This window comes from Phascolarctos cinereus, unplaced genomic scaffold, assembly GCF_003287225.1.
Source record: "Phascolarctos cinereus isolate Bilbo 61053 unplaced genomic scaffold, phaCin_HiC Scaffold_7;HRSCAF=346, whole genome shotgun sequence".
NCBI classification, from domain to species: domain Eukaryota; kingdom Metazoa; phylum Chordata; class Mammalia; order Diprotodontia; family Phascolarctidae; genus Phascolarctos; species Phascolarctos cinereus.
In genome coordinates, this window is record NW_027556180.1 from 199,080,828 (window position 1) to 199,107,115 (window position 26,288).

The 26,288-nt window shown below is 37.4% G+C and overlaps 1 pseudogene; it reads right to left on the minus strand.

Annotated features, from left to right (window-relative positions):
• LOC110199831 (WW domain-binding protein 11 pseudogene) overlaps positions 1–23,178 on the minus strand; it is a 44,931-nt pseudogene extending 21,753 nt beyond the window's left edge.
• Between the last annotated feature and the right edge of the window lie 3,110 nt (positions 23,179–26,288).

Consider the following 26,288-nt stretch of genomic DNA (forward strand, 5'->3'; position numbering starts at 1 on the left):
TCCAAGGCAAACATCTCTACTCTCCACCCATCCTTATATAGGCATGAGCTAGAAAATTTCTAGTTACTTTCTTCTGGATATTCTTTTTTTTTGCTTTTTTTCTTGCATGAGGCAATAAGGGTTAACTGACTTGCCCACAGTCACACAGTGAGTGTCAAGTTTCTGAGGCCAGATTTGAACTCATGTCCTCCTAACTCCAAGGCCGCAGCTCCATCTACTACATCACCTAGCTGCCTCCTTCTTCTGGATATTCTTTACCTTATCATTGTCTTTCCTAAAATAATTTGCTCAGAACTCAACAAAATGCTCCTGATCCAGTCTGACCCAGCCAGTGATGTTCTGGTTGCATTAGCTTGATACAGCATTAGCTTATTTAGCTACCTACCACATTGTAATATTGACTCATTTGGGATCAGAAGGCCTATAAAACAGAGACTGTCTGCTTATGCAAGCTTTATAATGCTGTCCTACTGTGCCATAATGTATACAAATATCATTTCTAAATACCTACCATTCACAGTGTTCAAGCATCAAAGCACTAACAAACGGCTTTTCCAAAGGTTTTCTTTGCATCTAACATATGGTCTCTCTGATTTGGCTGGCTGGGTCTTTAAAAGAGAAAGAAAAAAAGCATTTCTTGTTTCAGTTATTACTTTATTTTTATGTCATTCTTAAAATAATTTCCTAAGCATTTTAAGGACAGCCCTAGTAGTATGTGATAATGTTAATCACAGTCAAAATAACAAGGTTCTAATTAGTTCTGTTTAACTTTGGCAAAGTAAGAGGCATTTAGGGTCCTGTAAAAATGCCTTCAATATTTCTCCTAAATAATATTCCCAGGATATATTTCATTTAATGTTTAAACTGGCATATTTTAAAGGAAATTACTTTTGCCAGATTGTAATTCATTTACACTTAATTCACTCAGATATTCTTTGTAAGGGTTGTGTGATTTCCAGTAACAAATTTGGATTTCTACTTAAAAGTTCTTGTAAATTTTCCTGAGCCAAGAAGTCACAATGTATAAAGAGTAAGTGGCAATTGTAAATCGAAAGCAATTTACTGTTCCATTTTTGGGGGACATACAGAGTATACTATCTCACCACTAGGACTTATAAATTCAGCAGGAAGCTGATATAAAACAAATCATTATCACTTGTGTGGGGGCATCTCATTCTTGATAATCTCCACTGCTGTGGGGTAATTAGGGGCTAAAACACGCACTGGAGTTTTTTATCTTCCTTCCACATAATACTCTCCTTGAAAACTTTCGATGGTTCCCCATTGCTATAGGATAAAGATCTATCATTCAATTATCTCCATAGTGTAGACTCAACCTACCTTCCCAGTTTTATCTCTCACTACATTTCTACTCAAATACTACACAAGAGTTAAAACATTTGTTTATTATTTTAGAACGCTTCATGCACTTTGCCAACTTCTCACCTTTTTCTACAGGGTTTGCCAAACACACAACACTCTCCTCTTTTCTCTCTATTCATCCATATCCTAATGTTCTTTAAGTCCTGCTTTTACCATGAAATCTTCATAGGCTACTTCAGTGTTCTAAGCAGGGATTCTTAACCAGGAGTCTGTGAACTTAACACACACACACACACACACACACACACACACACACATATCTATATACAGAGAGAGAGAGAGAGAGAGAAACAGTATTTCCATATAATTGGTTTCCTTTGCAATCCTAAGTATTTCATGCATTTAAAAACATTCTGAGAAGGAATGAGTAGACTTCATCAGACTGCCAAAAGGGTCCATAACATGAAAAAGGTTAGGGTCCCTTTAACTCTACAGCAATTTTTGCCTCATAGTACTTCTGTCATTCATTTGGCTACTAATTTTATATATGTTGTAAATGTTCTACAGGGAGTTGGCAACCAGGAGCAAGTTTAGGGTACAAATTGGGCTGGGTAGGGAGTGTAGAAAAATAAGCATAGTGGCCCAGGACAGGGCACACTCCTTTAGGAGAAGAGAGATGAATGATGAACCTCAATGGAAACTGAGATAAAGGCAGATAGGGGTGAACCGGAAGAAAGCAGTGCTAGAAACTGACAGAGGGAGTATCAGCAGAGTAGTATCAGTAGAGAATCCAAATTTCTAGTAGCTAAAGCAGGAGGGAGATCAATAAAGATAAAGACTGAGTAAAGACTATTGAGTTTAGCAATTAAGAGAACATCTGCTGCCCTATTTAATGGTCATGAGTTGTCCCCCTAATAATGGTGAATAACAGTGGTGTTTCTATATGAAGTGCTGTTGAGAAAATAGGCAGATTTAAGTTGCTTTTATGCCATTGGACATGAATGAAGCAAAGAGAAGGCCTAAACTGGCATGAGCATTTTTGAAGACATCAATTGTTCTGGCTATGCAGCCTATCAAAAAAGATTCATCCCAAACATCTGATTAGATAACTGGAACCAGTTACCACATGGCCATGCATGATCCACAGTCATTCTAAGGTATTTCCCTTACACATTTTCACAATTCTCTCAGAAGCCATAGAGTGCATGAGTAGGAGTAATGTGAAATCAGTCTGGATCTAAACTGTGAATGAGAGCTAAATAAGATAATACTATAAATCATAATAAATATATAAATAATATATATATATATAATAAAAATAATAAATAAGATAATTATAAAAAAGAGCTAAAGTACTTCAGATTTCAGTACTAGAGCCAGAAGGGAGGCACATAAGCTTTCTGAGTAAGGTAGAAACATTGTTAGATTTGAACTTTAGGGATACCTGCTGAATGATGGGTGGATCACATGAGGGAGATCCTGGAGACAATTAGTAGGGTGAACTGGATAGTGGCTTTGCTAGTAAAAAGAAAGGGATGGACACAGAAGATGTAGTAGAGGTATATAAGACTTAGCAACTGACTGGATATGGGGAAGGGGAAGTAGTGAAAGAGAGAATAATCAAGGATCTCCTCTGTCTCTAATCTTCAGACTCACTAATTATCTGCTCCTTCTCTGTTTCCTACAGACATGTTCAAGTCTCTCCTATCCCTCCCCCCCAAAAAAACCCATCATTATACTCTACTACCTCCCCAATTTATCTTTTATCCTTAATACCTGTCAGAGCTGAATTACAAGAAAAGGTTTTCTAAACCTACTGCTTCCACTTCTGACTTCTCACCCTTTTACAATCTGGATTCCAATCTCATCACTCAATTGAAGCAGTTTCCCCAAATTTAACAATGATGTCTTACTCACTAAATCTGATGGCCTATTTTCAATCATCTTCCTTGACCTCTTTGCAGCATTTGATACTGCTGATTGCCTCTTCTCTCTATTCTCTTCATTTTCATACCATTACTTTCTCTTGGCTTTCTACTTTCTTATCTGTCTTCTCCTTTGCTGAATCTTCATCCAGACTCATCCACACATTTGACCATGTGTGTCTCCCAAGGCTTTCCTCAGGAATCCAGGGGGATTCGTGGGTCATCTTTTTTCCTCCCTCTATAATGTCTTACTTGGTTATTTCATCAGTTCCCATTAGTTCAACTATTATCTCAATGCAGATGATGCCCAAATCCATGTACCAAATCTCTCTTCTGAGCTCCAGGCTCACATCACTAACCCCTTTTGCAACATCTCAAACTGGATGTCCTGCAGGCACCTCAAATTCAAAATGTCCTAGACAGAATTCATTAATTTTCTACCACACTCATCACTCTTCCAAACTTTCTCTGAAAGAAGTGTCATAAAAATATAGAAAGAAGACAGTATCTATGAGGAGAGGATGGTTAATGGCGTCAAACAATACAAAACAGAAAAGAAGGATGCGGACCAAGAAAAGGAAAATGAGGCTAAATGTGTTGGGGTACACATTTTGGAATATAGCTGCTATGTAAAAAACTATAAATATGAAGAGTATGAAGTATGTGATCATTTCTATGATCCAATGTAATGTAAAATAAATAGAATCAGGAAACAAGCATAATGACTACAAAAGTGTAAATGAAAAGAACAACTGAATGTTGTGAAATTACAGTGACTAAGCTTGCCCCCAAATAAGAGATATGAAAATGCGTCTCCCTCCTTTCTTTATAGATGTGGGGTCAATAAGTGTAGAACACTATAATGTAAGGCTTGGTTGTGCTGCTAAAGTTTGATGAACTTTTTTTTTTCCTCTTTTTTATCCTTTGTTATAAGGCATGGCTCTCTGGAAGGAAAAGGAGGAGCATATATTAGAAAATGCAAGAGCTATAAAACTAAACACTATCCACAAAAATGTATATCGATCACTAGTACTTTTGGGGTGGTGCAGTAGATAGCACACAATACCTGGAGTCAGGAAGATCTGAGTTTAAATCTGGCCTCAGACACATACTAATTGTGTGACCCTGGGCATGTCACTTATTTGCCTGTTTCTCATCTTTGAAATGGGGATACGCAGGAGAAGTAAATGGCAAGCCACTCCAGTATCTTTGCAAGAAAACCCTATGGATAAAGTTCCATGGGGTCATATAGAGTGGGACATGACTGAACAACTGAACAACAGCAAATACCTTTGGAAACGGTAGTTCCAGTTTATTCATAGGATCAGAAGCCAGATTTCAGGGGATTAAATAGAGTGAGGAAGTAAATACAATGTGTTGCCAGCTTTTCATACACTTTAGCTATTACAGAGAGGATAATACAGGACAATAGTTTGAAAGTATTACAGGGTCAAGGGCAGGTTTTCTAAGCATGATAAAGATTTAAGCATGTTTGTAGGGCAAGAGAAATTAATGAACAAAGAGAACAAAGATGAAAGAGAAGAAATGATTGAAGGTCACAGTACTTGGAGAAACTGGAGGAGATGGGATTAAGAACATAAGTAGAGAGATTTACCTTGGTAAAAAGGACTACATCTTCCTCAGAAACTGGAACAAAGGATGAAAAAATGGGGGGTGATTTTTTGTGGGGATAGGTATTTGAAACAACAGATTTTTTAGTATTTTTAAGTAAAATGTAAAGAAAACTTCTTCCTTTGTAGGGAGGGAAGCGAGGAGGAAGTTTCCCATAACTGGCCTGAGGAGAGGGAGTGTTATAAGGAATCAATCACAGAAGAATGAAAAGATTGCCCTGATCAGTAAGGTTGGCTCCAGTTGAGATTACTAATAAAATAAATTTGCAGTATACTTAGTCAGTGTGGTTACATGACCTTCTCCAGCAGTATTCAGCAGCTTATTTTTAGGCAAGTGGAAAGCAAATGAGGAAGGGATGAGAGAAGACGCAAAAAATTTGATAGTATGAAGCTGAACTCGTTAACATCAAGATTGTGAAGGAAGAAAAGTCAGGTAGGAAAACTAATAAACTCTGCTTCTATTATATGTCCCCAAAGCATGAGCTTCCTCCTGACCTGAAAACTGGTCAGATAAGGGCTGGTCTAAACAAATAACTGAAGAGACCAGTGGCCTTGAGACTGAAAGGAAGGAACTCAGAGGTTTCCAGCTGCTGCTTCTTTTGATTCATGGGATCACAGGTTTAAAGCTAGATGAAATCTTAGAGGTCTTCCAGTTCAATCTTCTCATGGATAAGGAGACTGAAACCCAGGAAAGTGAAATTATTTTGCCAAGGACACACAGGTACTAAGTGGCAGAGCTCACATTTGGATTCAGGGTCCGTGGTTCCAAATCCAATTTTACCAGTGCACCATTCTTCTTTCCAGACTTTCATAGAGTTCAGAATGCGGGCTATAGTTTTCAGCTCCCTGGTTAATTTCTATAAATCTGAAAGTGTTGAGTAAGACAGGCAATAATCTCCAAGGCAACCACAGGACTGAGCTACCCAGGGGGTGAAGAAACAATGCTTTTTAGTCCTAAGTTGATGGGTTACTTTAAAGACAAAAATTGACATAACAGAACCTGATATTTCAAACTGAGAAGGAAAATGGGCACTTTGGATCATCCATTATGATAGTTTTACTTTTTCTCTGTCTGAAGTAATTTCAGCAAAACCACATTATCAGTTCTTTTCGTTTTCCTGAATATAGCATTCACATTTATGAGTCCTTGTCAAAAGCTAGCAAAGTAACAGAAGTTTCTAGAAGTCATTTTCCAGTCCATAATTTCAAGAAAGCTAAGTTCTGTAAAATGCATACATATATGCATTTATGTATGTGAGTGGGAGGTAGCTGAGCTTATGGGTGTGTGTGTGAAAGAGAGAGAGGGACAGAGGGGTATGTTGAACAGAGGGCCAGTTTGGAGTCAGGAAGACCAGAGTTTATGTTCTGCCTCTCACACACAATAGTTATATTCTGATAGGCAAGTCACTTATAATCTTGTTGACTCAATCAAAACTTTAATGGCTGGGTTGCTGATATAAAGCTGTGGAGGGATTTTTTACACTGGGAATCACTAGTCTGGGCCAAAAATATAAACATAGATACATCCTGGACACATACACATAAAACTTTCTTATAAGGTACATAGATTTATTATTGTGAAATTTCAATAGGTTAACATCTTTGTTCTCAACAAGCTGAGAATTAAAACAATCAAATGGAGAGTATTTCTTAGGTGGTGAAATATAGTTCAATAATTTGGATTTTTTGATGACTAAGAATTCTTTGGTTTAACACATCAGTGAAAAGGAGGCAAAATATTCTTTTAGATCAGGACAAAAAAATTGTCCTTCAGATAATTCATGTCAGTTTCCCATGGATATAACTATTTTTTCTGCATAGAAGATTCCTCAGATCAATATAAACAGCTGTGTTTCCTTTTTCTGATCATCACCAACTGACTATTGGACATTTTGAACTAGATGCCCCAGACTTCATATGTCTGGAACATATTTTCTCCCTAAACCTACTCCTCTTCCTAACTTCCTTATTTCTGTCTAGAGAGCCACCATGAGTCCCCAGATGTACCTCAGAGTCACCCTCAAGTGTTTATTCTCCCTCACCTAGCAGTTTGCTAGAACTGGTTTAGGTGAGCTGGTTGTTAAATTTTCAGAAATTTTTGTAAGCTAGTTGTTAAACACAAACATTATTAAAAATTAAATTGTATAAATATACAATCAGGGCAGCAAGGTAGCTCAGGGAATAGAGCCCCAGAGCTGGACTCAGAAAGACTTGAGTTCAAATATGTTCTTAGAGACTTACTAGCTATACGATCCTAGGCAAGTCACTTAACTATGTTTGCCTCAATTTACTCATCTGCAAAATGAGCAGGAGAAAGAAATGACAAATCACTCAATTATCTTTGCTACAAAAACTCCAAAAGGGGACACAAAGAGTTGGACACAACTGCACATACACAAACATATAATTAAATAACTCAAAACTCATTACTTCCTATTTATTTTATTACATTTTACTATTATCTATGCTCTTTAGGTTTCTTATATCTACCTTATCTGAATGACAGAAATAGTATGCAATGGTGTATTATAGCACATCTCTTTGATTACTTTAAATCAGTCATGGTCAGAGTATATGTACCACAAAAATTAGCAAACACTGCAAGTCATGGCTTGATTTATTGTTTTGTGGCTTCCCTAAGTTTAAGAAAGTGATAGAGAAATTATTAATAGTGTAGATTAAACTTAAAAGTATGCCATGTCTATAGTTGTTACATTATGAATAGCACACAAAAAGAACTAGGAAAATTCTACTAGTGTTCAAAAACTATTGTCTGATTCAGCAAAGAAGTTGCTCATGTCATTGATAAACAAGTAAAATTCCATCATGTATCTTCATTGTTTTAGTTTCATCGTATTTGTTAACATAAAAAAAAGGTCAACCAACAATCATGATGGAACTACACTTACTAAATCAGATAATAAAAAATCATTTATTAACAGATTTTAGCTAGCTATTTGTTAAACATTCATGAGCACACTGCTATTGACACTTCAAAATTATAGCTTCACAACATCTTTCACATCCTTCCACTTATCTCCACTGACATGGCCACCACTCTAGTTTAGGGTCTCATCAAGTCTTGCTTGGGGTATCACAATTTTCTTCTTGCTTGGTCTCCTTCCTTCACATCTGTCTCTTCTCCGATTTATCATCTCCACATCTGACAGAAGGTTATTGCTAATTCATGGGTCTGGCCATGTGGTTCACTTACACAAAAAGATCCAATAGCTCCATATACTCTCTAGGACTAAATATAAACTCGTCTGCTCTGTCATTTAAAGCCCTTAACAACCTGGCTCTAACCTACCTTTCCAGGCTTGGTTATCACATATCACTTCTCTTCAGATATTCTATAGCCAGTCGTACTGTTCTTGCTGCTAGTGCTGTAAGATATAGCACACCATCCTTGGCCTTCGTACAGTCTGTTTCTTTTGTTTGGAATGTACCCCTTCCTCTTCTTCTTCCTCTCTTTATCTCTCCCTCTCTTTGGTTCTCTGTCTCTCTCTCTGTCTCTCCATCACTGTTTCTGTCTCTCTCTCTCTTTCTCTGTCTCTGTCTCTCTCATACATGATTTTGAATTGTATGTATTTCCTCTATTCATTTCACTTAGCAAAACTCATCATGACTCAAAAGGGTTAATTCACTTTCTGAAAGTGAGCAATCTGTTTTTTTCTCATAGGCAGAAGAAGAAGCCTTGTTTTGAGAGTTAAGAGTTCAGAGGCTCCTTCTCCATCTAATTGAGCTAGTCCCCTCAGCTCACAGGAGTTTTATTATATCAGGAAGAAATCATCTACCAAAGACACATTTTTATTCCAGCCTTCTTGTCAGAGAAATCTTATTTTGCTTATCCTGAGATACTCAGGAAATTAACACTCTGAAGCTCTAAGAGGGTCCTCAGACAGCACAGATTGGAGAACAGATTGCCTTTGCAATCCACCATCCTTTTGTCACACCTTAATAATTATGCACCATAAGTACCCAAATACCTCCTATTGTGCAGAGCTTATGAGCACATTACCAAAGAAGAGGGCATTGTGAACACAATGCATCAACAAAGTATTAACTAGTTCCTATCTTTTATGGGACTGGTGTGCCAGCAACTGAACTATGATTAAAGAGTAATACCTCAAAGGAGCCTTTCCCAATCTAAACATAGGGAATTGGGAGAGAGAGAGAAGTATGTTATCAACATTATGTGCTGACCTATTAAAAAAAAAAGATGAAAATGGCTGACCCATATCAAGCTTTAATCTGAACCACATAATGGGAAAATATCTGTTCATTCTTTGTATTTAGAATCACATTATAAATATAATTTTTGAGGGGTAGGGTGGGAAAGAGGGTCAGGAGCAAAAGATGTTTCAAGCATAACATGGCAAGGTTTTATTCAGTTCCTCCTGTGCCTAAAAGCATTTGTCTATCAGGGAACTGAAAGAATAAACCTGAAACCATTACTAAAAAACAAATAGACAAAAACACTCCCCCTAAAACAACAACAACAACTAAATCCTCTGCTTTAGGGAGGCAGAACTGTGTTTGTAATTCAAATCCTGATTATACCTACTCCCTGTGTGACTCTGGGCAAGTAAAGTTTCAGGGATTCACTTTTCTCATTTGCAAAATGAAGAGGCTGAACTAGATGGGCTGTGCGGACCCCCTTGCAGCTATTACTGTTGTCATTATCATAAGTAACAATTATAAAATGCTTACTATGTACCAGGCACTGTACTTAGTGCTTTACAATTATTATCTGATTTAATCCTCACAACCACTTTGGGAGGTAGGTGCTATCATTAAGCCCATTTTACAAATAAGGAAACTGAGGCAAACAGAGGTTAAGTGAACTGCCCAGGGTCACACAGACAGTAAGCATTTGAGGCAACATTTGAACTAAGGTCTTTTGATTTCAGACCTGGCACTCTATTCACCTAGCTGCCTCTCTAAATTTATGATCGCAAGACTGTGGTAATCTGTTATTGCTAATGCTGTGACAAAAAGATTCCATAAAATTTAAACTTGTACTAATATAAATACTGAAGACATTTATCCATTAAAGCTATAGTTTGCTATCCATTCCCTGCAGCAATTTTGCAGGCAATCATTTTTGTTTTCTCCATATCTGGCTGCCCTGTTTGACTCTTCATGACACTATTTGGGGTTTTCTTGGCAAAGATACTGGAGTGGTTTGCCATTTCCTTCTCCAGCTCATTTTACAAATGAGGAACTGAGGCAAATAGGGCTAAGTGACTTGCCCAGGGTCACATAGCTAGTAAGTGTCTGAGGCCAGATTTGAACTCAGGAAGATGTCTTTCTGACTCAAGGCCAAGAATTCTATCTACTATACTACCTAGCTGCCCAACTATCACTTACTTTGTTAGAATTCAACTCAATGGGAATCAATGTTATATCACAAAAAGAGCCCTGGACTGGGGTTTGAATCCTGTTTCTGCTACTTACATGTGTGACTGGATGAATCACTTACATTTCCCTGTCATCATCTATAAAATGAGGCTAGAAAGATTTTCAGTAGGATCATAGGAACATGATTTTTTAGAGTTGAAAGGGATCTTAGAGACCATCCCTCAGTATTGTGTTAGAATCTTTTAATTATAATACTATCCCATCCCTTACTGCCTACAAGGCCAGGTAGGTTATATTTCACCTGTTCTTCAGTGTTCTCTGGTATCCTTATGGGGTTAAGGGTGTGTAGGCTCTTAGCAAATGAATCCAGACCCTACCAATGGTGTTCCTACAATTGTAGAAGTAGTCCCCTGCATCTGAGTTTCATTTAGCAGATTAACAGATTTGCTTTTACAAAGGACTATTTCTTTTAAAAATGTGTAATCACAAATATACAAACTTCCCCTAACAAGTGGAGGGCATAATCCCTCTCCTTCTCCTGTCACGGTATCCCCTCATACTTTGGGGAGGGTAAGGAGATTAGGGCCATAGTTTAGCTCAATTTGTAAAGAAAACAGTCCCAGTTCAAAGTTCAAAAACCACTTCAGGTTCAATTCCCAGGCCTCCTAGCTGGGCCAGCTATCTGTCTGTATGTTCTCGCCTGAAATCTTGGCTTTAAAGTCACTATGCCTAGAACTCATCCAGTGGATTGGGTGAAACACCTGAAATTGAGAAGTATAAATAACACAGAGCCACTAGGCCCATTTCTTGGAGCAGAGGTAAAAGATGGAACAGAAGAAGGTAGTCCTTTGCCCCTCACTAGTTCGGTTGATGGCATTCCAGCTGCAAGTGAATTGTGATCTTTATCCTCTGGACATTGCGAGAAAGAGATTGACTATTTCAGCCTCAGCAGTTTTAAAGACACAGTCTTCACCAGCCTATTCAGTTGATTCAACCAATCAAAGGAGGCTGTCCCTACCCTGTGGTAGGGGATGAAGAGCACTTCCACGTTAGAGGTTTTGGGCCGGCTCAAGCATGCTTACCACCTTCGGGATTATTTGGGTATGTTCCAAAGGCCCGGTTCCATAATAATCATTAAGGTATAGTGTTTTAAGATTTATAAAGTATTTGTTTATATTATCTTATTTGAAACTTCACAATAACCTTAGATAGGTAGTGATAGAGATAGGTAGTGAAGGCTATTATCCCATTTTTCTAGATGAGGAAAATTACTCTAGTTAGATGACTTGCCTAAGGTCATATGGCACCAGGATTTAAACCCACATTTTCTGACTCTGATGTCAGTGTTCTTTCTACCCTACAAGTGAAATAATACATCCAGCTAATGTTTGTAAAATATAAATTATTATATAGCCCCTTATCTGAGAGAGAGGTGTAATTGATCCCAGTTGGAAGGATTGTGGGAGAAAGAAGACTACCAAGAACTTTGCAGTCAGGGATTAAGCGAGATTAACTACAAATTGCATGAAAAGGACCCACTGAATGAAACTAAATATAATAATGAGCACTTGGAGCCTCTTTTGGCTCACTGACTGGTTACTGCAATGGGCTGGGCAAATTTATTCCTCTGTATACTTCTCTCTCCCTGGTCCTCATCACTGTCTGTGATTGCTTATCCAAATCTTGTTTATTGGCTGTCTGTACTTTTATAATGGCTTCTGTCACCAAATAAAGATAAGCTGATTTTCAATTGCTTGTTATAAATGAAAAGACCACACTATGAAGGGAAGAAATCTCTCTCTCTCTCTCTCTCTCTCTCTCTCTCTCTCTCTCTCTCTCTCTTTCCTTTCTCTCTCTTTCTTTTCCTCTCCATCTCTCTATTCCTTCTTCTTTTCCTTTTCCCCTCCTTTCTCTCCTCTCCCCTCTCTCCTACCAAGAGAGGTTTTAATTATATTAATGAAATTATTAAGTTTTTGCTATTAGGTTATATCTGGACAGTTATGCTGTATAGTCTTGTGATTCTTTGCTATAAAAAATTCCCAGGGTAGAAACTTCCCTTCTTAGTGTATATAAGCAACTCATCTGTAACCTCAGAATCCCAGAGAGTTGCTTGGAGTCACTGAGCGATTTAGTTGCCTTGCCCATGATCACACAGCTCATATGTAGCAAGAAACAGGATTTAAATGCATAACTTCTTGACTCTTCTTTTCCTCACTATGCCAACCCCATCTCCATGATGCTATTCTGTCCTTCATAAAAACAGTAAATGCTGATTAAAATAATATAATGTTATATTTCTCCCAGTAGCAGTAGGTAACACAAAACCAAAAGTTGCTAAAGAAATTATACTGAATTCAGGACATGCCAAGTTTCCCTTTGAAAAATCGAAATCATTTTTGAGTTTGACAGTGTATTACTTTAGCACATTTTTCTAAGTGGATTTTTTTTTTGCCTAAGAAAGGTACTGGATTGACAGACATGGAGAGAAGTCTTCTGTTTATCCCGCAAATGAGGACAGCATGGGCAGCAGCAGTATAAGCTTTCTACTTTTAGGCAGGTGGAATGATTTTATGTATATACATATGGATGTATGTATAAATATATATGACTTTGTATATGTATGTATATGTCTCTCTGTATATACATATACACACATATATAAGATGTATATTTGTGTGTGTGTGTGTATAGTATATACATATATATTTTCACACTCCTGTCAATGCTAGTTAAAAGTTCTCACTTATACCAGTTTCACATAAAAGAAAGCATTTTGTGGTTTTGACTCACACTTCACACTGCTAAGCTGAAGTTTTCTCTGCCAGTTCCAGAATTAATATAAATCTGTCCATATTGCTGGCTTCAGGTTAGAGCCAGAATAACTAATATCACCATTTCTAATCTTCACCAATGAACCATTTTAATATGTATATTCAGCTACAAACAATCTGGTGGGAGACCTTGTTAAAATAAAATGGAGTCTAGGTTCAAAATAAGGAGGTAGCAGCAGCTTTTCCTTACCCCACCCCCTTTTTACCCCTGGACATAACAGATGTCTCATCCATTCAACAATAGCTTTTAGTATCAACTTGTAAAAAAGGCTATTCAGTGGAAGTCTGACTGTTTAAGGGCCATTTTTCTCTGGATAATGGTTTCTTCTTGCTAACCAGTATCTGTAGCCTCTCTATAGCAGAATTAAACAGTCACCTTAAGGACCTCCTTTTATAGCTTCAGATCTACATCATTGCCTGACCAAAAACAAAACAAAGCAAAACAAAACAGAACAAAAAACCCTGAAAATGCTAACTAGTATCCTCATCTCATCTGTACCAGGTGATGATCTACAATACCCAACATTCGCTAATCTTGTGATTAACTTAAATTAGTTACATTGGTTTAAAGTCTCCCAAATAATTCTATCCCAAATACCTGTTTTTAATTATGGGTGGACTGGGAAGCAGGTAGGCAGACCTGTCAGTAACTTTAATCTCCCTCACTCTCAAACTTCGGGTAGAGCTTCCCTTGGGCTTATTCTTCCTTTGTGCCATGTATTTCTTTTCCACTCCTTCACACCCCTTCCCTTCTGGGACTCGGTTCCTTTCAAACCCATCCATGCACAAGGGGATTAGAGCTGCCCAAATCACCCTAGACAGCCACTATGGTGATTACTGCCTCATTTTAATCCAAGGGCATATTCTCATTGAAGGTTTCCTCTCTGCTTTGTGATATTGTTTAGAAAAATCAATAAATTCCCTTTCTGTTTCAATATGAGCCCCCAGCCAGTGCATCTAAGCGTTATAGAGCATGCAACTTAACAATAAACCATGGTTTTAATAGTATGAGAGTTAAAGGTAAAACATAAACCTAAAAATTCCAAACAACTGTGGCTTCCTAAGCTTCTACGAGAACAACACAACAGCAATGACAACAACAAAACAAAATAAACAAACAAAAAACCCAGAGCTGTCCTCTTTCTTCTTAGGAATCCCAGGCCCAGGACATTATTAAATAGGTAAACAAATAGGCATATGTACAGTAACTCTGGGTAGAAGGAAATTCTTTACCAAAAGATATCTGTCATCTCTGATTTAATCATCTTCTTACCGCAGTCTTAATCTACTATGTGATGATCGTTTCCTCTGGCTCCCTAATTTCCACTGCTCTTCATCACGAGGTCAGAAGGTCCATGTCTCATTCACTCTCTCTGCATTGTCATCCCAATCCCAAATTTCAGTCTCTAAACTTTTTATCCAACATGTCATCCTTATTTCCCCAAAGTTTATATCTCTCCCCACTCCAAGAACTCTGTCTCTCTCCCATAAACCACTGAAAACTGCAACCAATTGAAGATGACATCTGAGCTCCATCTGTCTCTAACCTTCCTCTCCCATCAGTCTAAGGAAATAGGCATGGTATATTCAATCTGAAAGCTCACCTTAAGTGCCAAATTAAAGCTTGTTTGTTTTAAATATGCTGACAATTTTATCCAAGTCTTCAGAAGGTACTTTTTTTTTTTTGCTTTTAGGCAATTGGGGTTAAGTGACTTGCCCAGGGTCACACAGCTAGTAAGTGTCTAGCGTTTTGTCTGAGGCTGCATTTGAAGTCAGGCCCTCCTGACTTCAGAGCCGGTGCTCTATCCACTGCTCCACCTAGCTGCCCCCAGAAGGTACTTCTTAGCATGGATTTAAGGTTTATCACAGAGGGATTGAACTGAAGCCTACCACAGAGAGCATAATTAGCATGAGCTATGGGAGGTGGGGCATATCATGGAGAATAAGTAGCATTGAACAATGAGTAGCATTGTTTAATGGTCACTTCGAGGGGGCAGGAAATCATTGGTATTTGTCATCAGAGGCTTGTGGCTGATCCCCATGTACCCTCTCTTATGATGGGGGAGGTTGTGTTGAAGAGGATTGGCTATTGATCAGAAAGAGCCTCCCACCAAGTATACTTTAAAAGGAGAGGCATTTGTGCTCTTTCTGTCCTCTTACTCTCTTCCCAACAAGGAGCTGGTACTCTCAATAGCTCTCCCTTGGGATTCTTTCTGTCTTGATTTTTTTCTCCTTCATTTCCCCCACCACCCCAGCAGGTATGGTAGTTACAGTCATATGGCAGAGTAAGTATGCTTGTCTGGATGAGCCTGAGAATATATCTTCAGTCTCTAGCTGCGGGCTTTGCATTTCTTTTCCTAAGCACAAGTGACTAAGAACAGTAGACCTGACATGAAAATTTAGCAGTTTCATGAGGTCAAAAGTTCCTGGGTCTGTGATGACTTCCCAGCAATGGGTGACCTCTGAACCTCTCAGAGGAGAAGAGCCCTCTGCCAGTAGACTAAACCCAAGCCATGTCTGGGCTTGTGACTTGTTAAAAGATAGTAACCTTTACTGAATTGCTCATCAGTAGAGAGTTGAGGTAGAGGTGAAATATTTGAACAGAAGACTCACAAATGTTTCCTACTGTAAAATTTTAAGTATCAACCTCCCAAGAGAGCATAATAGCATAATGCTAACTCTACCTCCTTCATAATAATATTATGCTTGTGGAAAGTACTTTATAAGTCATAAAATATTATACATCTTAGTTTTTATGATGTCTCCCTATGTTTCATGTTTTAAGCATTTGTTGATACACACACATGAGTCTTTTCTGTTCTAAGTATTTTTTTCTTCTTGAAAGAAATAAATAGCTATCTTATACCATACCTATTTTGAACATTGGGTACACTTTTAGTTTTGGGAGATCCTAGTCATGAGCAAAGCATACAAATAAGATAGTGCTAAGAGTTCTACTCTGGGGAGGGGATATAATAAGACAGAGGCAATGAAAAAAAAAAAGCCTGACATGTCTCTTTAGAAGACAGGTCCCCTCAGGACTAAACTCAGTCAATGAGAGCCCAGAGCTGGGACCCCTTGGTAAGGATGAGATGCCCCAGCCCCCAGACTATGAGTCTTTACAAAGGAAAGAGGTTGTCAATAAAATCATTATTTAAAATATTCCTAAAACCATTTTTATAGGAGCAAATGAGTTGACGTGGAAGTGGGAAGTAGATAGGTAATTTCACACATAGGAATGTCTTCTAGACTTCTTTCCTTAGAAGAATGTATATAACAAAAGATACATACTGTAACAATGATCTGGCATGAAGTGACCTGAACAATGTATTTTCCATTCTTTCCACAAATATTATATCATTTGATCTGTTATTTTTAGCAAAAATATCTCATTTGGTTAGTGTTTCCTCTCCTCCTTCCCAAGTCTTTCCAATGACTGCATTTTTCTTAACCTGGTAAAGGAGAAAATATCACCCTTGCAATTAGAAGACATAAAATGAAGTCCTTAATCTGGCACCTACTAACTCTGTGTCCTTGGGCATTTCCCCTCTCTGTGACTTAGTTTCCTCACCTACACAAAGGGATAATAATGCTAACCCTAATCCTTCACAGGGCTGTTATGCCTGTGGAAAATGCTTTATATATCATAAAATATAATATAAAATGTTAGTTTTTATGATATTTCCCTATACCTCAAACTTATCACTGAACATAAACTGCTGGGTTGGGTCATTTTCTTTTATGTACTAAAACAGAAACATCCAAATTGTCACCAGAGCATATAATGATGATGATGATGATGATGATGATGATGATAGCTAGCATTTATATAGCACTTACTTTGTGCCAGGCACTGTGTAAAGTACTTTACAAATATCTCATTTGATGCTCACAACAACCTGTGAGGTAGGTGCTATTATTATTCCCATTTTATAGAAGAGGAAACTGAGACAAACAGTTTAAATGACTTGCCAAGGGTCAAATTGAATTCAAGTCTTTCTCTAGGCCCAGCACTGTATCCACTGTGTCACCTAGGTGCCTCTCTGTCTAAGAGGTACATCTTAGACTTAAGTTTCCTTCATGATTGAAGGACTTGAGGGAATACAGTAAGAAATTAGTTTTGGGGAACTGTGTTACTGGGTCAATGATTTACTCTCTCATAAAAGGATAAAGTAGCAATGTGAGACTAGTTGTTAAGATTAGAATGGTACCAAAAGTAAAGCTGCTAATATTGAATTAATGAACTATGGATGTAGATTTTTTTTTATATTTCTCCTTCTTCAGAACTTTTGCCCCAGGACCCTAGTCTTCCTGTAACTGAGTACACAATCCTTAAGGCTGCATCTTCCTGACACAAATTTTCTGCTTGTCTGGCACTCTGCTACTTGTATCCCTTGCCTTCCTTATTAAGACACTTTTAATCCTAGATTCAGTTTGGCCCTTTTTATAATGACACTTTTGTCCCACCTATTCTTTTTATTTTTTTCAACTCACAAACTTCTCTGATTTCAGACCTACTTTTAGACTCCCATCATCTGTGCCAAGAATGTGCCAAGAATACCCAAGTTGACACCTTAGGTCCCATATCTAGATTACAAACTGGCAGGCCTATATTGATTCCTGGTTGCCACCTGTGATAAGACCAACATTTTCCTGATGCAGCTTCCCTGTGGGCCACAGCTTCCTGGTCTGGGAGCACAAAATTTGCAAGCCACATCTAGTTGGGATCTCTAAGCCTTGATAGGTATCTGAGATCATGGTTGTCTCCAAGTCTCTGCCATACCCTGATGACTTACTGACCAGAAGCATTCCCGTATTGAAACAAGGTGTGGCCACGTCCAGAGAAACTCAGTGCCACTGTATCCTTTTTCTATATATTGGCTGTATTGGGCAAAGTAAATCTCCTTTGTTAAATATTCTCATGATAATAAAAAAAACTTTTAATTTAATTTAAAACTTTTGAATTTAATTAAAAAAAACTCACAATGACTTGTGAGAGCCACATATCGTACAAACATTGAATATGAACTTAGAAAGTGCTAGCTTTAGGGCCATGCCTACAATACCGCCTTTTACAGTATGGCCTACCCCTAGATTGACAGTATTGGACCCTCTTTGTCTCTTTGATTATTTTAATTGCATTTCCCTGGATCTTCTATAGCATTGGTAAGATGTAATGGAGTTGTACTTGCCATAATTCTCACGTTCTAGGTTAATATATACCACAAGGTTATAGAAGATTGGAATAATATTTTATATATTTTCCAGTACTCTACTGGAATGATAATTTGAGCTTCATTTTCCTTTTGGGTCATAGAAGAACTCTGGGATTATGTTCATAATGAATCCTAGGTCTCTTTCTTGAATGGAACAAATAACTTTCAGCCAATTACAAGTTTTGTTTAAATTAGTTTTCCTAATTATGTAATCTTGCATCTGCCTACAGTGATAATATTTGTATTGGCTTTCTTGAAATAAAATTTCCTTTTGCTCAGAATTTTTTATGAATTGTGGCTTTATATAACAAGGAAAACCAGTACTTGTCTAGAACTTTGGACAGTTGAAGGAAATTTCCACAGATTTTTTTTTTTGGAGAGGGAGAACTTCTTATTTTTGGAGTATGTCAGAAAATCAGGAATCAACCATTTCTCACCACCTGATGTAGCTACCATATCACCCAGTATTTTTTCTTACATTACATTCTTACAAACTGTACCACATGGTTTGCAATCAGAACCAGTTGTGATCTGAAATGCCAAACCTAACATCGTATTTCCTGAATATAATGTCATTAGACAGTCATGTTTTATGACTGTGACAGGAAGGCTGTGACAGATGACACTTTGAGAGCTTTAGGGGGTAAAAGCTCACATAGCACTTAATCAAACGGTGGCAGTGTCTAAAAGAATTAAATTCAATTGGCAGAATTATTTTTCCTGTTGCTGTCTTATACCTGACAACAAACTACTGCATACCTTAAACTTTATTCATATAATCTAAAGTATTCCAAACCATTTGCTCCTATTTTGAGAACCATCAGAAATAAGATCATTGGACTGGCAAGAAGACCCTATGGCTTTCTGGGAGACATTACTGCTTGTCATAAAACAAACAAGAATTTCCTGCTTGAGATTTGCTTCTCTTTTGTTGTTGTTTTCCCCCTTTAATTGTGATTTCTGAATATAGAAATGCTCAAAAAATATTCAGAGCAAATCTTCTGACTAATAAGCTTTTTTCATATGGTTTTCTGTTTCCTTAATAATAATGTCAATGTATTTCATGAACACCATCAGAGGGAAAACTTTTAATTATTCTAGTTTAAATACAAAAATATGTATGAATTAATTACGGGCTTTGTGGAAGGTCCTTCCATAAATTAACAGCTAGACTCAAGAAAAACTCTGATTAGTGGACAATAGTTGTAGTTGGTGCCCACTGGGTTCTGAGGAAGGGCTTAGGGTCAAAACTAATTTCCCTTTACCACAAATCACTTGAACTTGGGAATAAAAGCTCTAGGTAGAATATTTGGTTTCAGGTACCTTTCAGTACTTGAAAGAATACAATAATAACAATAATAAAGAAAACAATAATAACAAGAATTATGGAATAAAATCAATTTCTAAGAGATGTAATTCAAAAGGATGAACCAAAATGAAATGTATCTCCTTAGAGCCACATCCTTTCCTCAATCCTCCCCACTCCACCAAATACTGAAAATTCTACTACCATTTCTTTTATTCTACTACTATCATGACTGGCCGCACAGTGCCTATTGCTTTTTTTTTTAATAGTATTTTCATTTTTTCACCAATTACATGTCAAGACAATTTTTAGTATTCATTTTTACAAGATTTTAAGTTCCAATTTTTTTCCCTCCATACCTCCCCTCTTCCTAAAATTGTAGGCTATTTGATATAGGTTATACATGTGCTATCATGTATAACATATTTCCATATTAGTCACAGTTGTGAAAGAAACAGGTCAAAAGAATATAGTAAAAAGAATAAAGAATAAGAAAGAATTAAAAAAGAATAAAGTAAACAAAAAAGTATGTTTTGATTTGCATTCAGGGTCCATCAGTTCTTTATCTAGATGTGGATAGAATTTGCCTTCATGAGTCCTTTGTACTTTATTCATAGTTGATTATCACACAATGTTACTGGTACTGTGTACAATGCTTTCCTGGTTCTGCTCATTTCACTTTGCATCAGTTCAAGCAAGATTTTCCAGGTTTTCCTGAGACGTACATGTTCATCATTTCTTATTACATAATTCATATATCACAGCTTGTTCAGCCATTTCCCAATTGATGGGCATTCCCTCAGTTTCCAATATTTTTCCACCATGAATAGGGCTGCTATAAAATATTTTTGCACCTGTAGGTCCTTTTCCCTTTTTTAGTAATCTCTTTGAAATATAAAGCTAGTATTGCTGGATCAAAGGGTATTCACAGTTCGGTTGCTCCTTGGACCTAGTTCCAAATTGCTCTCCAGAAAGCTGGACCAGTTCTTAACCCTACCAATAGTGGATTAGTGTCCCAATTTCCCACATCATCTCCAACATTTATAATTTTCCTTCTTTTGTTATATTAGCCCATCTAATTGATCTGAGATGGTACCTCAAAGTTGTTTTAATTTGCATTTCTGTAATCACAAGTGAGTTAGAGAACTTCTTCATGTGCCAATAGATAGCTTTGATTTCTTTATCTGAAAACTGCCTATTCATATCCTTTAAGCATTTATCAATTGAGGAATGGCTTGTATTCTTATAAATTTAGTTCTCTATATATTTGAGAAAATGAGGCCTTTATCAGAGACACTTGATGTAAAGATTATTTCCCAGCTTTCTGCTTTCCTTCTAATCTTGGTTGCATTTGGTTTTGTTTGTGCAAAAGTTTTTTTTTAATATAATCAGAATGATCTATTTTACATTTTATAATGCTCTATATCTCTTGTTTGGTTATAAATCCATAAGTCACTTTACTTTGCCTTTAAGAATTTAGATGCTATACCACTTGGTGCATATATGTTTAGTAGTGATATTATTTCATTGTCTATGATACCTTTTAGCAAGATGTAGCTTCCTCCTTTATCTCTTTTAATTAGTCCTATTTTCGCTTTTACTTTGTCTGAGATCAGGATTGCTACTTCTGCTTTTTTTTTTTATGATGTTAGCTAAAGCATAGTAGATTCTGCTCCATCCCCTTGTCTTTACTCTGTGTGTGTCTGTTTCCTTTAAATATGTTTCATGTAAACAATATATTGTTGGATTCTGGTTTTTGATCCACTCTGCTATCCACTTTGGTTTCATGGGAGAGTTCATCCCAATCACATTCACAGTTATGATTACTAACTGTGTATTTCCCTCCATCCTATTTTTCCTCCTGTTTTTCCTCTCTCTCCTTTCACCTTGTCCCTCCTCACCAGTGTTTTGCTTCTGTCTACCATATTCCCTGATTTTCCCTTCCTTCTGTCAGTCCCCCCTTTTATTTTATCTCCTCCTTTCCTACTTCTATATTCAACTGACTGTGTATATTATTCCCTCTTTGAGCCAACACTGATGAGAGTAAGATTCAAGCAATGCCCATAACCCACCCTCCCATCTTCCCCTCCACTGCAACAGGTCTTTAGTACCTCTTCATGTGAAATAATGTATCCCATTCTACCTCTCCCTTCCCTCTGCACTGATTGTATCCTCTTTCTCATCACTTCATTTTTTATTATTCCCTCAAGTTCACCCTATACCCGTAACCTCTGTCTATGTATATTCTTTCTAGCTGTATTATTAATGATACAATTTTTAAGGTTACAAGTATCATTTTCCCATGTGGGAATATGAACAATTAAACACTATTAAATCTTTTATGCTTTCTTTTCCCTTTTCCCCTTTTCTAGGCTTCTCTTGGTTCTTGACATTGTAGATCAAATTTTTTGTTCAGTTCTGATCTTTTCCTTCTTAAAGTTTGAAATCCTTCTATTTCATTGAATAGCCATTTTTTTCCCTTTCAGTAGCATGCTTATTTTCAACAGGTAGGTAATTTTTGGTTGTAATTCTAGCTCCTTTGCTTTCTGGAATATCATGCTCCATGACCTCAGATCTTTTCATGCTGCAGCTGTTAGCTAAGTACTGTATAATCCTAATTATGCCTCCCTGACATCTGAATTGTTTCCATTTGGCCACTTGAAGTATTTTTCCCTTGACGTGATAATTCTGAAATTTGACTATCATGTTCCTTGGAGTTTTTATTTTGGGATCTCTTTCCTAAGGTTATCAGTGGATTTTTTTCAATGTCTATTTTGCCTTCTGGTTCCAGAATATCAGGGCAGTTTTCTTTGATGATTTCTTGAAAGATGCTGTCCAGGTCCTCCTTTTGATTATGATTTTTCAGGTAGTCCAATGATTCTGACATTGTCTCTCCTGGATCTATTTTGAGGTCAGTTGTTTTTCCAATGAGGTATTTTACATTTTCTTCTATTTGTTCATTCTTTTGAATTTTTTTTTTGATTGAGTCATGATGTCTCATATAGTCATTAGCTTCTACTTGCCCAATTCTAACTTTATGGTATTGTTTTCTTCAGTTAGCTTTTGTGGTTCTTTTTCCATTTGGCCACTTCTACTTTTTAGGCAGTTGTTTTCTTTTTCCAAGTTGTTGACTTTTTTTTTAATAATTCTTTTGCATCACTCTCATTTCTTTTCTCAGTTTTTCTTCTACTTCTCTTATACGATTTTTAAGCTTTTTCATGAATCCTTTCTGGTCTTGAGACCATTTCCCATTTTCTTTGGGGTTTTGCCCATTGTTGTCCTCTTCTGAGTTTGTGTTTTGATCTTTCCTGTTACCATAATAGCTTTCTATGTTCAGATTCTCTTTTGTTTTGGTTTGGTTTTGGGCTTATCTTTTTTTGGCCTTTTTTCCTTTCTTTTAAATTTGAGATCTCCTCCTGGGCTTGAAGGGGTGCTGTCTTAGGCTTCTTGTACCAGGAGGTGCAAGCTCTGGCCATTTACCTGGTGTTGCACTGATGTTGCCTGAGGCCTACAGGGGAACCTTGTGTCTAGTGATGCATTGAGGTGATGTGGCAGGGGGTTGCTGGCACTGCTGGAGACCATGGGGGTCTGACGGCTGTCTGGTGCTGAGCTGGGCCTGGTGGTGGTGTCTGGTGTGTGCTGAAGCTGGTGGGGTTTTTCTGCATTTCCCCAGTGCTACACTGAAGCATGTGGCTATCTGATCTGCCTGTTTGCCCAGGGCTATGCTGAGGCCTGTGCAACTCTGGTCTGTGGAGGTTGCCTGTTTTTGCCTATTACGTTAAATGACTGTAGACCTAGAATGATAACTGCTGTGAAATCCTTCCTGATTTTTATCTGGGTTATTCAACAAAATTCAAAATTATTTGTATGGAAATCCTATTTTAGAGGTGTAGTAATGGGTTACCAATTTAAAAACTTTTATCCTTTACTCGTAAGAGGCCCTTTGACCTTCAATCAAGCTCATTTATTCCTGTTATGAAGCAATTTGATTGCTAGTTTCTTAGTTGGTTTCTGGGATTAGAAGTAGCCAAGTATGAAGCATGGAGAGAATTAAGAGTCAGGCATACTTGCAACAGTGAGGAGAGACAGCTGATAGACTTATGAGGAGGTCAGAGAAAAACTATAAAAGTAGATGTAAGAAAGCTCAGCCCTTAGCCCACCTCTTCCCCACAAAACAACCATATATTAACCTTTTATCACAGAAGAAAATATCCTATATAAGTGAAAGGAACCTGAAGGTGAAGTACAATTATGACCCTGTTTTTAGGTGCACAAAATAAACACATTTGCTTATAATGGAAACCAATTATATTGAAATATAGTTATTATATTACGTAATTAACAGAATTTTAAAAAGAAATTCACAGAGCTCAGGTGGCCAGTGTTTACAGTGGAGGGTTTGTGTCGAAGAAGACTCATTTATCAGGGTACCATAGGTGACTCCATAGCTGGAGCCTCAGAGATTAGGAGACTAGGACATAATCTATGTACAGGTTACTCTCTTGAGATGAGTCATCAAGGATGCCTTCATCTGAGACCTAGGGACCTGATCTCTGTGAATTAATCCAGATAGTTGGTCAGAACTCTCTGGTGCTTCTATCCCCAATGCTTTGGTGTTTACAAAGATGATAAGCTATGGAAGCTGGTGGTACCTACCACCCTTATAACAATGCTCTGTCATCAAAGAATCCAGAAATGTTAGAGCCACTATTAATTCATTCTTCCCTCACCCTCTGAATAGAAGACTAACACTTCCTGCTGCCCTATTCCCTGTGATTCAGAGTTGTCTCAGAAAGAATTTTCTCCTATTATCTCTCTTTTTACACCTACTTTTCCACCAGTCTGTATCCTACTCTCTCCTCCCATTTCATTGTGGCCTCTGGAACTCCCAATCTATTATCATCAAACTCCCCTTTATCACAGATCTTATCATCTGACATATTTTTCATGTGTCACTCATAGAAACCTGAATCTCTCCAAAATACTACCACATCCCTGGCTACCCTTCTTCATACTCCTAGGCCCTTACACACAGAATACAAAAAACATGATAGACCTGAGAGAATAGTTTCATGAATTCGAATGTTCAAAATGAGTTGAGAGTAGTGAGGAAAGGTAAAAATAACATTTTTTTGCTATTCTAGGGAAAGGAGATGGATCAAAGAAGGAATGGGACTATTGGCTTAAATAATGGTAACTGAAGACAGGAGGAAAGTAGAGCTTTCTACTTCTTATTTGTAGTTTTCTCTGCCAAGGAAAATGATCCTTGAAGTAGAAAGGACAAAAGAAAAGTAGCTAATAGGGAGCTGATACCCAAGATAAATAAGTAGATATTGAGAGAACAGTCAATTATCCTTGAAGAGCTTCAGTTACCCAGCCCAGATGAAATGCATCTTAGAGAATCAATCATTCAATTGATCTATAAGTGTTGGTCAAGTACTGTTCTAGGTACTGAGGATACAAAGACACAGCGGGGATTTTTGTTCAGATATGGGTTAGACAACACGGTCTGTTTGTAACCTTCCAATAAACAAATTGACCCAATAGAGGATGCAGCCCATCTCCTTGATTCCCACTTCTAGACCATCTTCCTGCTTACATTACTCTTAAACTTCTGCTCTTTTAAGGTTCACTCCATCTATATGTACATTTATATCTATCTATCTCTCTCTCTATCTCCATTTATCTAGACGTAGATATATTACCCCCTTCTACATTCTTGTTGCTGCCATCTACCATCCTCCAGGTCATTTCCCCTCTATTCAAAAGGATTTCACTACCTGGCTCACTGTATTACTTTTTGATCCTACCCCTGCCTTCATCTTCAGGGACATTAATAATAAGTTGATATTCCCTCAAAAACCATTGCCGTCCAGTGATCCACCTCTCCAACACTTAAATTATACATCTTCATTTGACCTCAGCCACCCACAGGAATAAATGTACCTTGGAACATGATCCCGTTACTGGGCCATCACCAGGATCCTGAGTTTTGATATTGTCCTTTTTAATGTTAACCTCTTACTCTTCCATGTCTCTCTCTCCTTCTACACTTATTCTTCATCCACAGTGTGACCTTCAGTCACTTGATCCCTTCCTATTCTAGTGAATCAACCCTCTCTGGCTTCACATTCTGTCTTGGTGACTGGGTCCACTACAAATTATCTACTCTTATTTGGTCTCCAGCTACTGCTCGCAACTTTTTTTTAATTCTTCCCTGATTGACCATTATGATTCCCACAGTGTCTATTCTAAGACTTTACCTCTTCTCAATTCCACATTCACTCCTGCCTCATTCATCAAAAGGCCTATTTTATTAACAAAATCAAGGCAATTATCTCATTATCTCATATCCCCTACTCCACACCTCAAAACTACTTGTCATCTTTACTTCTCCTCTTTTTTACTCTAGTTTCTGAGGAAGAAATGGTCTATCAGTTTGACAAAGTTAAGATTCTACTTCTAAATTCCTTGAAATCTAGCTTTTGACTTCCCTGAGCTACTAAAAATATTTTCTCAAAGGTACCAACAATCTCCTAAATGTTAAATCTAAAGGTATCTCTTCAGTTCTCAGTCTTCTTGACTTTTCTCCACAACCCTTGACAATATTGATGATCCTTTCCTTTTAGATATTGTTGTATCCATTCACTTCCATGTCTTCTGAGCTTGAGTCTCACACAGTCCAATGACTA